At 36.9% G+C, this 13,291-nt stretch overlaps 1 protein-coding gene and 1 pseudogene across 1 annotated transcript in view; one reads left to right on the top strand and one right to left on the bottom strand.

The window, feature by feature from the left end:
- The window catches only part of FOXP2 (forkhead box P2), a 643,684-nt gene that overhangs the window by 122,672 nt on the left and 507,721 nt on the right, over positions 1-13,291 (top strand). The window lies entirely within an intron of this gene.
- On the bottom strand, positions 1,812-2,121 carry LOC111749767 (U6 snRNA-associated Sm-like protein LSm5; annotated as a pseudogene).

Raw genomic sequence — 13,291 nt, 5'->3', positions numbered from 1 at the left:
AACAGGTCCCAACTCTATAAGATAAATTGGATTAAAATCTGGGAAATCCACCTTAGTACCCTGTGTATATGTTAGTTTAAAATGTGCCCTTGGTACTCTTAATAGATTTTGATTTACAACTTACATCAATTTATATTAGTCATTTGCAAAATACTGTGTAGCATCCACATCACCTGGAAACTATTGCTAGAAATATAAATTTTTGGGCTCCCACCCGAGACCTTTTGAATCAGACACTCTGAGCCTGAGCCCCTCAATCTCTTTTAATAAAATCTGCAAGTGATTCTGATGTCTGCTCCTGTCCAAGCTCCAATGAATTATATTATCTTTTTCTTTAATTAGTGCAATTTTACTTGTTTTAAAAATTTCATAATATATGTACTATTTTTCGGTGGATTGTAGTATTCAGTAACACCCAAGGTTTTGCAAGTCCAACGTCCATGGATTCATTCCCTGACTAAAACAGAAAGGGATGTTAAAAAGACCTCTGGGGCGTAGTCCTAATTCCTTCCCTGATTAATGGTGTACCTTTTTTTTCTTTAATCTTAGTTTCTTTGTTTGAAATAGTAATACAAATATAAGATATATGTGCCATAGGATTGTTGGGAAATTCAGTGTAATGGATGTGTGAAAGGATGCTATATAGGCTGCAGAATTATGTAGCTGTAATAAGAGCTATGATTATTGATCATTATTATTTTATTGTACACATCAGCTTCCTGTGTTTCACTCAGCAAGTATAAGTACATGTAAGTCGTGAACCACAGGATACCCAAAGAATGTATTAACTGGAAACAGTCATGAAGGGGAGATGGAATTGTTCATGGAAACTATTAGACTACCTTCTACCTGCTCCAGAAGTCCCATCAGGAGCATCTCAGTCTTTACTTGAATGCTGCCAGTCCAAAACAACTTCCTCGTTTCTCTCAACTTCACTACCCAGTGGAAGTATCTCTTTATTTGTCTGCTTTTTAGAAAAAGGTATATTTTTTCTTTGTGCCCAATAGAAACGTAATATGAGCCACATGTGTAGTTAAATTTTTTTTTAATAAACTCATTGCTGTCGAGTCAATTTTGACGGATAGCGACCTATAGGACAGAGTAGAACTACCCCATAGGGTTTCCAGGGTTATAATCTTTATGGAAGCAGACTGCCACATTTTTCTCCCATGGAGTGGCTGGTGGGTTCAAACCATCTACCTTTGGTTAGCAGCTAAGCACTTAAGCACTGCACCGCGAGAGCTCCTTCAAAAAATTTTAATAACCACATTAAAAACATAAAAAAGAAAGACTGGAACTAATTATAGTAGTACATTTTATTTAACCAATATATCCAGAATATTATCAATGTGTAATTTATATAAAATTATTAGAGAATTATTTTGCATTGTTTGGACAGTTTTTTTTTTTTCAAAATACCGATGTATTTTTCACTTATAGCACAGCTCAGTTTAGACTAGCTGCATTTCAAATGCTCAATATTTGGCTGGTGACTGCTGTTCTGGACAGCGCAACTGCAGAAAAAACTCTGAGTACTGAGTCAACAGGCAGGGGTTTGACTCCCAGTTCTATGACTTACTAGTTGCATGATTTTGAGTAAGTTACTTATGGTCTCCAAACCTCATTTTTCCCCATTTTTTTTTTTTAAACAAAACTCCTTTATTTTAGTCTTTAAGCTGCAAATGATTTTCTACTTTTTCCAAGATAATCATAGTTAACTTACAAAAACTGGCATTTACAATGCATCTTTAAAGGCTTTCTCTTTAATGATACACTTAGATTTATAGAATCTAAACATTAAAAGGTAAAAAGAGAAAGCTCCATTTTGTTGCCATTATAAATCAAAACAAGAATATATACTGTAAGTTAAGGAAATCTGTTCTTACTTCAGGTCCGTCTCTTCTGGGAGCCAGCATTATTATATTATTTCCTAGCAAAATGTTATCTAATTTAATAATCCTCCCTCCCTCTAGTGTGATTTCAAAAGTTATCAAATCCTCGACATGTGCCAACAATTTCCTTGTCTTTCTTGAACACAATCTGAGTTCTTGATCCTATACATTTGTCTATGAGCACTGGCAGTAGCAGCTGCAATGAGTTGGTAGTAGCATTAGCCACCATGGTGACACCCTTCCCTCCATATTTGACATGGGATAATAATAGCCCATAAAGCTGTTGTGAAGATTGGAAAATGAATGCTTTAATCCATGTGATTCATCTGATTTTTACCAGCTTATTAACTTCTCTAATAGGAGCCCTGGTGGCACAATGGTTAAGCACTCGGCTGCTAACCCAAAGGTGGTCAGTTTTAACCCACACAGTGGCTCCTTAGGAGAAAGACCTGGCAATCTACTCCCACAAAGATTACAGCCAAGAAATCCTAGGGGGCTGTTCTACTCTGTCATATGGGGTCAAATGACTCAACAGCACCTAACCAGCAATAACACACACTTCTCTGTATTTTGTTTTCTATTCTGTACTTACGGAGTCCAGAAATTCTGTGTTGTGGAAGCAATGGGCTTTATGAAGGATCTTTCTTTTTTGTTTCTTTTGTTAAGAGCTGTGTTCCAGGCTCCATGTCACGTGCTGGAATTGTAATAATCCAGTCACATTTCCCACCCTCAAGGAACACACAGTCATATATTACTTATTACCTGGCCACTTCAGAAAAACAAGAGTGAAAATTATTTTATAAAATAATGCTAAAATATGGAGACAGTAAGAAATGTTACTTGAATTTTAAATCTCTGAAATCCTCTTTGCTCTACTTTGATCTTTATAAGTCACATTAAGGATCACACTGTACTTTTTCTTTACTCTGGAAATGTTGCAATGGCCTTGGGCAAAAGGCAGTAAAATTCTGATCTGGGCTGAAACTCCAGAGAAAAGATCCCCTCCAATTTTTTTTTTTATTTGCAAACGCAACACTCAACTCTTAGTTATTCAAGACATAGAAGACTTTGAGGGTTATTTAGGGACTTTGCTACTTCTGACTTAATTCCCTCATGTTGCCACCCTTTGGCCATTTCACTGATGCTTTAGAACCTTTGTCAAATAGCAAAAGGGTAAAACTCAGATTATTTTGCTACTAGCAAGCAGCCTCTGAAAATTGTCTAATAGGCAAGAAGATTGTATGTGATGTGTTTAATGGGGTCTTAGATTATTTGTAGATTTCAGTGGTATATTTCTTCTACCACCCTGAATAATCGAAATATGATTATGTGTTATTCTGTGCCCATTAAATTGCTTCATAAGTTATATAACTTACAGATATAGAGAACAATCCTTGTTTGGAAGAACAGAATTGCATATTTAAATTTTCAATATTTTTCTGATTGTAAGAAGTAATATTCTGGGCTAATAGAAACAAAACAGGATGTGCTGCAACTGAAGGTTTGGTTTGGTTTAGTATAAATCTAGTGAGATGTTGCTGGGTGCCGTCAAATCAATTCTGACTCAGAGTGACCCCATGTGACAGAGTAGAACTGCCCGGTAGGATTTTCTTGGCTATAATCTTTATGGAAGCAGATCACTAGGTCTTTCTCTTGTGGAGCTGCTGCTTGGATTCGAACTACCAACCTCTCGGTTAGCAGCCAAGCCCTTAATCATTGCACCACAAGGTCTCCTTTTAGTGAGATAGTATGCTTCAGTTGTAATTGTCCCTGATAATTGATGCTTTTTGTGTTTTATGTACTCACCCAGCGGTAAGAAACGCTTTTAAAAACTTATCTATTTTTGTTTCTAGGCTCTCCAGAGCAGTTGGTGGTACAATTTATTTTGATTCATTTGATTTTTACTAGTGCTTTTTTGCTAAAATAGCACTAAAACATGTTTACAAAGAAAGGATTTAATTAAAATACATGAGACATTTATGGACTATAGTGAAAATGTCCCAAGTTGGTAAAATGTCACTACATTATTAAGGAATCTTCTTTGACCATTTGTCTGAATCTTTTGCCTGTTTTTAATTGAATTGTTCAACTTTATTTTATTGCACTGTAAGAATTCTTTATATGTTCTGGATATAGATCCTTTATCAGATATGTATGTTTTCTCAAAATTTTCTACCAGTAAGTGGCTAGTCTTTTCATTTCTTAATCATGTTTTGATGAGCAAAAGATTTTTTTTAATTTTGTGAAGTCTAATTGATCAATTTTTTCATTTAAAGATTTTTTGATGTTATAGCTAAGAATTCTTTACCTAATTCAAAGTTCCAATTTTTTTTCTCTTATATTGTATTCTTAAAGTTTATAGTTTCAGCTCATACGTTTAGATGCATGACCCATTTTTTGTTAATTTTTGTGTATGGTACGAACATCTAAATCATTTTTTTTTTGTATAGAATATCCAATTGTTACAGAACCGTTTTTGAAAAGACCATTCTTTTCCTAAATTTACTTATCACTTTTGTCAAAAATCAATTGACTGTACAATTTAAGGGCTTATTTCTGAGCTCTGTTTTGTTTCAGTAATCTCCACGCCTCTATTTACGGGAGTACCACACTGTTTTAATTACTGCAGCTTTATAGTAAATTTTGAAATTAGGTCATGTAAAGACCTCCAACTTTTTATTTCCTTTAAAAACTGTTTTGTCTTCTCTAGGTTCTGTCCATTTCCATAAACATTTTAGATTCAGCTTGTCAATTTCTGGAAAACAACAACAAAAAGCCTGCTGAGACTTTGGTAGGGACTTCATTGACATGTAGATCCATTTGGGGATAATTTCCTGAAAGAGTCTATTTTAAGTGAAGGTTATCACTGATATCTGAAGCTGTATTCAAAAAATTTCAAGGAAATCTTGCACTCTACTTTATAATGCCTCTGTGCTATTTCTATATAAAAAAATTTGTCGTGATTGTTTTTAGAGTAATACAGTAGGAAAATGCTTATCCTGTGGTTTCTTTCTTATGGCCCCTGACCACGCCACATCATATACTTAGGGGCCATGTGTACTCTAACCAAGAAGCAGAAATTCAGAGGAAATAAAATTTATTTTTTTTCTTCTTAAAAAAAATTCAACAACAACAACAACAAACCACTTTTTTTTAATAGCGAAAGCAAAGTATTTGAGGTCAGTGTAGTAAATATAGGAAAATGTGGTCAGGATCTTTAACTTTATTTTGGTTTCGTTTTTTCTGCATTCTGATTTTACATCTGTTTTTGCTAACAAGGCAAACCATGTTTTTGACTTGCATTTTATTTCAACTTTGAAGACAATACAACTAATGAATTTGAAAAGGAAGGATATAAAATTTATTTTTGTTGCACATCTCTTACATGATATGCAAACAGAATCCCACGACTTGGTTGTTTTTATCCTCATTTTACAGATTAAAAACCGGAGGCTTAGTGAGGCTTAGAATAATGCCTAGAATTTCATGGCTATTGGGAAAAACAAAACAAAACAAAACAAACCCGTTGCTGCTGAATCGGTTCTGACTCACAGTGACCCCATAGAACGGAGTAGAACTACCCTATAGGGTTTCCAAGGAGTGGCTGGTAGATTTGAACAGCTGACCTTTTGGTTAGCGGCCATAACTTGCCATGGCTCTCAGCCACTGTGCCACCAGGGCTCCATGGCTACTGAGGTAGGATTAAAATTGAGATCTTCTGATCCAAGGGCAGTGTGTGGGCTGAATAAGAGGAGCTTGACATTTTAAAATTTTACTTTCAAGTATGTTCTGGGGTATCTCAACTTGACTTTCTTCCTGTAAATGTTTTTTTTTTTTTTTTTCCTCTGTTTCTTTACACCCCGCCTCAGACCAGAATGGTTTTAAGGCAACTTAGGATTCATAAAATACAACAAGATGGCATGAATTAAAAATAGGAATAAAATAAGACAGAAAAACAAGGGTGGGGAAAGTCCTTTTCTAAGAAAAACAACAAGAACAACATCCCGTAAGTGAAGATTGCCGGGAGACTGGAAAAAAAACTTGAGCTGGAAAAGTTTGTGGAAGCGAATGGCCTTACTTGGTGCCAGCTTTGGCATTCGCCGGAGTTATAATGCACGTGAGAACGTGAAGCCTGATTCGCTTTTGCTTCATCTAAGTGCTGAGCACAGTGCCTTGTACATAAGCCCTTAATAAATGATTGCTGAATTTGATTCACTTGCAAACTTTATTGCCAGCATTCCAATGCTACTAAACTGATTAGATATTTTCTTCTTATAAACCAAGCAGTCAGGAATTTTAGATTTCTTTCTTAGTGGTATTAGTTACAAGCATTACCCCATTGTTTTCTTGATCTACACTAATGTATTTGACAGTGTAATTTCAGAAATGCTCATTAGCTTATCTTATTTACATGAGTGTGTCTGGAAATTTCCTCATACCAGGAATGTTGTAGAAAGATGTGTGCTGTACTAGTTGAGTATGTCTGTGAGTTTTGTGCAGCTGGAGGTTGTCCCCTGACCATTTGCTCTCCATGTCAACTGTTGTCTCTATTCAGTTTTAAAACAAAGAGTGTACACTTTGTAGAGTTTGAAATTCCTAAATATAAAACATTTCAGTTTGTAAGTATCTCAAAGACTATCAAGAGATATAAGGCTTATGTGAGCCCTGGCGGTGCAGTGGTTAAAAGCCTAACTGCTAACTGAAAGGTTGGCGGTTCAAGCCCACTAGTTGCTCTGCAGGAGAAAGATGTGGCTTCTGCTCCCGTAAAGGTTTACAGTGTTGGAAACCCTATGGGCCAGCTCTACTCTGTCTTATAGGGTTGTATGAGTTGGAGGCGACTCCACGGCAGTGGGTTTCGTTTTGGTTTAAGGCTTATCTTTAATAATACTCCAGAATTATTTAGTAATGCCTGTTGCCATCATCCAGATTTCTATTTGACCTACTTAGTTTGTAAACACATGCCATTAATTTTTTCCATAGTTTGAGTTTTATCTTCCATTCTCAGATCTTATCTCCCATTCTCAGATCTTTTCTAAAATGCCTTTAAAATATATTTAGGTTTATAGCAACTTGAATCTGTCATTTTAAATACAAAGTATTTTTTCTGAGTTTATCCCCAGATACATCTTAGGTATACCCCAACTATTCTTCATGTGAGCCATATTATTAATTTTGACCCGAGCTTCATTTGAATGCTATGATGAAAAATAACTGAAAAGTAACTAAATGCGATGGCATATTTTAAATTTTGAAAAGTTAATTAACGTTAAAAAATTAGAAAGGATTGGCTTTAGAGAATATCTATAAAACTTCAGAAAACCTTGGTAAGCATAGAAGCAGATGTTTGAACCTCACCAGAGTTCTCCCCTTGCAAGAGATTCAGTAAACATACCTTAGCCTACGCTATAAGTAACACAGGTTGTAAGTGAAAATGTACTTTTAAATCATCTCAATTTTACGGAAAGAAAAACAAGAGAATAGGATGTTGCCATATGTTTCCGTCAGATATGCTTGTTTTTAAAACTATCACTTTTTTTTCTGAAATGTTATCATCATGCTAGTCTTCAAGAATTTTCAGTAGTGATCAGATTTTACACATCTTGAGTGTTTTCTGTATGTGAGGTTCTAGTGTCTCCGTTTTACATGTGTTGTTCATTTACTCTTCATTTCCCCATATTGTATTCTTTCCACCATATTACTTAAGCACGGAGAGCTTAAATGACTTGTCTAAGGTCGCCCAGGAGACAGAATGTAAAATCAAGCAGTCTGCCAAAAGCTCATACCCTTGACTATTATGCAGCACATATTTGGGCACTTTTTTTTCTTACAATAATGACCTACCAAATGCCAAAAGTAGAATTTAAAAGACCTTTTCATTTAAACGTCTCAGTGTCATACAGTTGACAAAACAAACTCTATCACTGAGATTTTAGAGATTAAAAATAAACAAAGTTACTTCTTTATTCTAAAGAAGTAACTGAACAATATTTAGTAGAATTTCCTACTGCTTTTTAAGAAATCATCTTATATCCTATTTATCTTGATTACTCTTAAAGTTTAGACTTAGAAAAGACTATAGTGCCTATTCTCAGTGTGAACAGACTGAGCTGTAGTAACGATCAAGACATGGCATTGGCTGTTCTACCTGAGGCTGACAGGTTTTATATTAACTATTTTTATTATTTTTACCGTAATCAGTATATTAAAATGCTGTAATTTAGAATCAGAAATCCACGAGGGGAAACCACAGATGTATTCCTCTTTCTGCGTCCCTACTGATGAACCCTCACCTCGACACGATGTGTGTTTAGTGTTGGTTTCCTCAGAGAGTGAGTTTTGTTTTTCTTCCCTGTCATAGCCCTTGCCTAAGACAATACCTGGAACACAGTAGGTGTTTAATAAATATTTATCAAATGAATGAATAAGAATAGGCAACCTTATAGCACATAATCTGTGCAGATCTCTACCTCCACTTCAAAAGACAGCTCTGCTGGGGTTTTAGAGGCTGGATAAATCATAGAAATCATCCCCTTCAGAATTTAGAAACTTCTGAGAGACAGACACAGGTGCTAGGCAGATGGAGATCAAAGTGCCAGTTTTATTACGGATAGGGGGTGAACTGAAGAACATGCGTTGTATGTGCAGATAGAATGGGTTTTGCCTCTAAATTAGGCAGTTATACCCTTCCAGCCACTGGCACAGCTGGACATCCGTGATGGATAAAAACAGTCCCAAATGCATCTTCTCCACAGGCAGAACTGAGCTGAGAAAAAGGAGTTGAATTGGGCATGTTTAGTGTATTCTCTCAAACTTGCCAATTAGATGAGTCTCTGCCCCTCCCATGGTAAGAAGCACCTGAAGGGGTGGAATAAGCTAAAAGCATTTCTTGATCGAAAGTTCCATCATGAAAACATGAGGAAAAAGATATGTCGTCATTGTTGTTAGGTGTCCTCTAGTCAGTTCTGACTCATAGTGACCCAGTATACAACAGAACAAAACACTGCCTGGTCCTGCACCATCCTCACAATCGTTGTTATGCTTGAGCCCATTGGTACAGCCACTGTATCAATCCATCTGCTTGAGGGTTTTTCTCTTTTTCACTAACCCTCTACTTTGTCAAGCACGATGTCCTTCTCCAGGGACTGGTCCCTCCAGATAACATGTCCAAAGTATGTGAGACGTAGTCTCGCCATCCTTGCTTCTAAGTAGCATTCTGGTTGTGAATCCTCCGAGACAGATTTGTTCCTTCTTTTGACAGTCCATGGTATATTCTGCACCAACACCACAGCTCAAAGGCGTCAGTTCTTCTTCAGTCTTCGTTATTCATTGGATAGTTTTCACATGCAAATGAGGGGATTGAAAACACCATGACTTGGGTCAGGGGCACCTTACTCTTCAAGGTGACAGCTTTGCTTTTTAACACTTTAAAGAGGCCTTTTGCAGCCAGTTTGCCCAGTGCAGTGAGTCTTTTGGTTTCTTGACTGCTGCTTCTGTGGGTGTTGATTGTGGATCAAGTAAAATGAAATCCTTGACAACCTCAATCTTTTCTCCATTTATCATGATATTGCTTATTGGTCCAGTTGTGAGGATTTTTGTTTTCTTTATGTTGAGGTGTAATCCATACTGAAAGCTGTAGTTTTTGATCTTTATCAGTGAGTGTTTCAAGTCCTCTTCTCTTTCAGCAAGCAAAGTTGTGTCATCTGCATAACGCAAGTTGTTAATGAGTCGTCCTCCAATCTTGATGCCTCATTCTTCATATAGTCCAGCTTCTTGTATTATTTGCTCAGCATACAGATTGAATGAGTGTGGTGAAAGAATACAACCCTGATGTACACCTTTTCTGACTTTAAACCACACAGTATCCCCTTGTTCTGTTTGAACCACTGCCTCTTAATCTATGTACAGGTTCCTCATAAGCACAATCAAGTGTTTTGGAATTCCCATTCTTCTCAATGTTATTCATAATTTGTTATGATCCGCACAATCAAATGCCTTAGCATAGTCAATAAAACACAGGTAAACATCTTTCTGGTATTCTCTGTTCTCAGCCAGGATACATCTGACATCAGCAGTAATATCCCTGGTTCCACATCCTCTTCTAAATCCGACCTGAATTTCTGGCAGTTCCCTATCAATATACTGCTGCAGCTGCTTTTGAATGATCTTCAGCAAAATTTTACTTGCGTTTGATATTAATGATATTGTTCAATAATTTCTGCATTTGGTTGGATCACCTTTCTTTGGAATAGGCATAAATGTGGATCTCTTCCAGTTGGTTGGCCAGGTAGCTGTCTTCCAATTTTCTTGGCATAGACTAGTGCACATTTCCAGCACTGCATCTGTTTGTTGAAACATCTCAATTGGTATTCTGTCAACTCCTGGAGCCTTCAATGCAGCTTGGACTTCTTCCTTCAGTACCATCGGTTCCTGATTATATGCCACCTCCTGAAATGGCTGAATGTCCACCAGTTCTTCTTGGTACGGTGAGTGTATATTCCTTCCATCTTCTTTTGATGCTTCCTATGTGGTTTAATATTTTCCTGGTAGAATCCTTTAATATTGCAACTCAAGACTTGAAATTTTTCTTTAGTTCTTTTAGCTTGAGAAATGCCGAGTGTGTTCTTCCCTTTTGTTTTCTAATTCCAGGTCTTTGCAGATGTCATCATAATACTTTAGTTTGTGTTCTCGAGCTGCTCTGTTCATTCTAGTTGAACATAAATCCCTTCAGCCAATTATGCTACTAATTTTTTCCTGTAATTTTTCTGCTTGACATTTATAAGATCCAATTTAAATTACTGTTATATATACCAACATTTGCATACCATTAAAATGAATATTTTGCTATGGTAAATGAAGAATTTGATCATAAAGAACTGAAAACTCAGGATTTGTATATATAGCACTTCCTTTACTAAAGGTAGAGCAACACTGGAAGCTAAATAACAATCCCAGTCACAAGGTTGCTTGAGGATCCTTGAATCAGAATTAAAGGGAGGTAGATACATCTTTAAAGTATTAAAAAATGAAGATGTCACTTTGAGGACTAAGTTGCGCATGACACAGGCCATGGTATTTTCAGTTGCCTTGCATGCAAAAGCTGGACAATGAATAAGGAAGACCAAAGAAGAATTGATGCCTCTGAATTATGATGTTGGCAAAGAATATTGAATATATAACGGACCGTCAGCAGAACGAAAACATCTGTCTTGCAAGAAGCACTGCCAGAATGCTCCTTGGGAATGAGGACGGCGACTTTGTCTCATGGACTTTGGACATGTTGTAAGGAGGCACTAGTCCCTGAAGAAGGGCATCATGCTTGGTGAAGTAGAAGTTTAGCAAAAAAGGAAAGCTCTCAATGAGACGGATTGACACAGTGGCTGCAACAGCGGGCTCAAACATGGCAACCATTGTGAGGATGGCGCAGGATTGGGCAGTGTTTCATTCTGTTGTGCATAGGGTCACTATGAATCAGACCCAACTCAACGGCACCTACCAACAACAAGAAGATACATCAGATGATTTATGGCTTTTGGCCAACATAATCTGGCACAGCCATATCTATCATTGGTGTGGTCTTGTTGCTAAATTTAAAATAATGAAGTCTAGTGGCCCTGCCTAAAAACAAACAAACAAAAATCTATTACCATCAAGTTGGTTCCGACTCATAGCAAACCTATAGGACAGAGTAGAACTGCCCCATAGGGCTTCCAAGGAGTGGCTGGTGGATGTGAACTGCTGACCTTTGAAAGCTCTTAACCACTGTGCTACCAAGGCTCCTACTAGGACCACGATACTCCAAATCTGATGTCTAAAATTCTCCCTCACCAGATAGTGCTTAGATGAGTGTTTTCAATTATCTTTGTGACTTGTTTTCTTCTGTGCTTTCATAGGTAGGTATGCAATCTATATGGGAAAGAAGAAGAATGAAAACAAATAAAAAATAAGCCAGTTTTGGTAAAATATCAAAATAGTGTCAATTATTGAATACATTAACTGTGGGGAAAAAATTTTCACTTGTTTAATAGAATTGTAGCATGCTTCTGTTGTATGCTATTTCAGTTGCACATTTTGGACATTGTCCATCATTGAGGTTGACCAACCATTTCCCTGTCTTGGATTCATACCCATGATTGTAATACAATGTAATTCCCTTATGCCAATGCAAAATACAGTGGGAAGGTAGGGAGGGAGAACATTTATTTAATGTTATTATATTTTACACCCTTGTAGTTTATAACACATGGATTCAAGTTAAGTCATCATCAAATAAACGTTTACTGGCAGGACCTTGTGCTATAACTGTGGGGGATGAAAGGAAGAATATCATAATTTTTTTCTTTAGAGTGCTTATAATCTTCACAGTATAAGCTGTGTGTAATGCATTTGACAAATACCTTTACAGATCGTTGGATATAGAGAAAAAAAAAGGGTTTACGTTACATGAGCTTACAAGGATTTTTCCTGCATGCGGTAGCAATAAAGTTGAATTTTGAAAGGTAGGGAGGATTTTATAGGTGAATACTAGAGTTGAGAAAGGAATAGCCTAATGTGTACAAGGGAAAAGTATGAATGAAACAAAATCTTGGAAGTTGGAGTCACTTTTTTTGAGAAACACAAAGGTTCTGTTGGTTCAGAAGACTAGGGTACCTGAAGAATGAGAGATGAGACTAGAAATAGAGGTTATAATCATAATGTGGAAGAACTTAAGTGTGAACTTATAGGAACAGGAGAACCTTGTTTTCTTAGTTTTCTAGTGCTGCTATAACAGAAATAAGTGGATGGCTTTAACATAGAGAAATTTATTTCTTCACGGTAAAGTAGGCTAAAAGTCCAAATTCAGGGCATTAGCTCCAAGGGAAGACTTTGTCTCTCTGTCAGCCTTCTCATCAGTCTTCCCTCAGACCAGGAGCTTCTCTGTGCAGGAACCCCAGGTCCAAAGAACATGCTCTGCTCCCGGCATTGCTTTCTTGGTGGTATGAGACCCCCTCTCTGCTCACTTCCCTTTCCTTTTTATCTCTTGAGAGATAAAATGTGGTATAGGCCACACCCCAAGGAAACTCCCTCTACCTTGGATCAGGGATGTGACCTGGGTAAGGGTGTTATGATCCCACCCTAATCCTCTTTAACATAAAATTATAATCACAAAATGGAGAACAACCACACAATACTGGGAATCATGTTTTAACCAAATTGACACATATTTTGGGGGAACACGATTCAGTCCATGACACTTATTATCACCTATTTGGATATCGTGATCCATGTTAGGCACAGGAAAGATGAGTAAGTCATGGCTCTTGGCCCGTCAGTGAGTTCTCAGCCTAGGAGTTGAGGCAGATGTAACATCTCTAATACAAGTTCACTATAAAAGTACTGTGACAAAAGTATAAACAAAGTGC

This window comes from Loxodonta africana, chromosome 8, assembly GCF_030014295.1.
Source record: "Loxodonta africana isolate mLoxAfr1 chromosome 8, mLoxAfr1.hap2, whole genome shotgun sequence".
In the NCBI taxonomy this organism is placed as follows: domain Eukaryota; kingdom Metazoa; phylum Chordata; class Mammalia; order Proboscidea; family Elephantidae; genus Loxodonta; species Loxodonta africana.
The sequence above is the reverse complement of the archived record's forward strand: the minus strand, read 5'-3'. Positions and strand labels throughout refer to the sequence as shown.